Source organism: Montipora foliosa, chromosome 11 (assembly GCF_036669935.1).
Source record: "Montipora foliosa isolate CH-2021 chromosome 11, ASM3666993v2, whole genome shotgun sequence".
NCBI classification, from domain to species: Eukaryota; Metazoa; Cnidaria; class Anthozoa; order Scleractinia; family Acroporidae; genus Montipora; species Montipora foliosa.
The window spans coordinates 42,983,792-42,986,291 of record NC_090879.1 but is presented as its reverse complement, the minus strand read 5'-3'; positions in this window follow the sequence as shown (position 1 = coordinate 42,986,291).

Genomic DNA, 2,500 nt, shown 5'->3' with positions numbered 1-2,500 from the left:
TCTTAATGACAAATTTTCCAACTTGGGAGCAACCTCGTACCCAGGGTCTTCTCGGCTTTCAATATGGCGGCGGGTCTTGAGAAGACCCTGGCACACAGTGAACTAAAAAGATTTCTGATTGGTGCTTTTCTCACATGAACTCTAATTGGTTTAATTAATGTCGAAAGAAAGATAGCGGCTAGTGAGGAGAGCCAGAAGAAGAACAGAATTCGTGTTTAAATCATTTTCAAAATTGTAGCTGTTCCGTACGAAGCAGCCGCAAATTAACAAGCATAGCAGTCAAAAATAATTCGCCGTTTTTTCACGTTGCACGGTGATCTACATCACGCCTCGATTCCAATTAAAGCTACGTTGGCTTTTCACGACATCTGGCATAGCGATCGCTTTATTATATAGAAGGATATAATGGTGTTTGAAAGACGTAACGGTAACTAAGTGATTTTATTTCGTACGTACCTTTACGTTTTGGTTCATTTTGGCGTCTCACATTGAGCATTGTCACTGTTGTTCAATTTTCTCACCATGTCAGATTGTGTTACAAATTATAACATTGTGCAGCGGGGTTCATAGACTATTGATGTGGTTGATTTAGCAGTTGTATGTGGCGCTGTTGACTCGTGTGACAGCTGCAATGAACCCAGAACCCAGAGAATTTTCCATTTGGTTTCAGTGTTCTACATAACAGCACACTTGGTAAAATATTACAAATACAGCTCACTTTGATTTCGGCTCGACGGGCGATAGTTGTGGTTGACGTCCATTAACTCCGTGGCTTTTAAGATTCCAGACATTTATTTTTTCACCCCCTGTCTTATTTATCACATTGATGTTCCATTCTTGAACTCCATAAGGGTATATTTTGTTTAAAGATGCACTAAAAAGCCATCCGCGTTACAATGACTTTCGTCGCCATTGCGGGTTTAATAATTAGAGCCCATGTCGGAATATATCAAGAATCTCAAATCAGTTCCCAAAAATCGAATTTTTGGTTTATACCACCAAACAACCCTTTGGAATGGTTATTTCAAAAAATGATATTAAGAAATCCCCAAGCACTTTACATTTGGAGAATTTTAGAAAAGTTCGAAAATTCACAACAAATACCATTTTTATTCATGAAATTAGTCTAAATTTCGAACGATTTCAAAGAAACAATATGGGCGCGAAAAAACTCCTGTCGACTCCACTTCCTCACATATTTAGAATACTTCCAAAGCTTTAGACTGTGTAAAAAGTTTAAGCAAAATAGCTTTGTAAATATAATTCCTGGCCTTCCTTACTCACCCTCACTGTGCATGGTGTTTTGAATGTAAAAATAACGCCCAACTTTAGCCGCCCAAAATCGATCTGGGTATGTTTCAAATGAAAACCAGTTATACTGCATGAAAGAACGGTTACTTTTTTACAAGAACAGAAGTTTCAGCTCTGCAAATTAAAACGCTGGTATGAAATGGAATTTTAACTGGAGCCCTTTGGACGCTGTGCGTGACACAACGTGAAATGTAAACAAAGTGAAAGGAAATGTCGACAAAGCGGAGAAAATCGCACGAAAATAATTTCGATCTGTCTCATAGATTCACATGACATTGACAAAAAATTGCTTTTTCAAATAATCTCTTCCTAGCTTGAAACAAGCCATTAATGCAATGATTTCTGTAGAATGATCTGCAAAAAATCTAGACAAACAGCAAATCGAAACCTGAACATCACGAAATATCGGTTCAACGAGCACTTAGTTATATCCTACCTAACCAACCTTTACTGTTTTGTCGTTGCATATTTAAAATTTACACTTTCTTTTGTTCGACCTTTCTCGATTTAAGTCCTCTTTCCATGGATCTTGACCTTAAAGGTTATATGACTCGAGCCTGTGTACATACAAGCCCGAAGTAGCAAACATGTTTAAGTTGGTGGTGTGTGTTACATCCTGTCCTCATTTTGAATTAATTAGTTGAGGGTAACTGTTCGCTGTTTTTAGATACTGCCTTTCTATAACATATGCTTATTGGTCTTATTGTGTGGTTGTGGAGAAAGCGTGTACAGACATGGCGTAAATTACTCAGGCAACCAAAAAAGAAGTAACTGTTACTATTTCGCTGGACACTGTGAAAATTGAAAATGATCTTTGAAGAAATGACATCGAATTACACTTTTTTTTTTTTGTTCCTTTCCGGCGATGGTGGTCATGAAAGATTGAGCGGGAGTTACTCTGCGAGCAGAGTCTCTTTCGATTCTCCCAGATAAGTCGGGAAGAGGCAGTAGACGCTGGCCAGCCGGCTCGACATTTCGTGTTGAGCATGCGTTAAAAAACTCAACGTATTCGGGATTCAGCCACACGTGACTAGTAACCGCAAAAACACATAGCGAAATATTTTGCAAACAACTCTATCCTGTTCCAGGCTCTCAGATAGTCGAGAAAACGAAAAGAACTGCGTGTGAAAAGCGGTGGGGGCTTGGGTCGAGGCGAGGCGGGAACAAGAGCCTGTAAGCATCTCTTTAA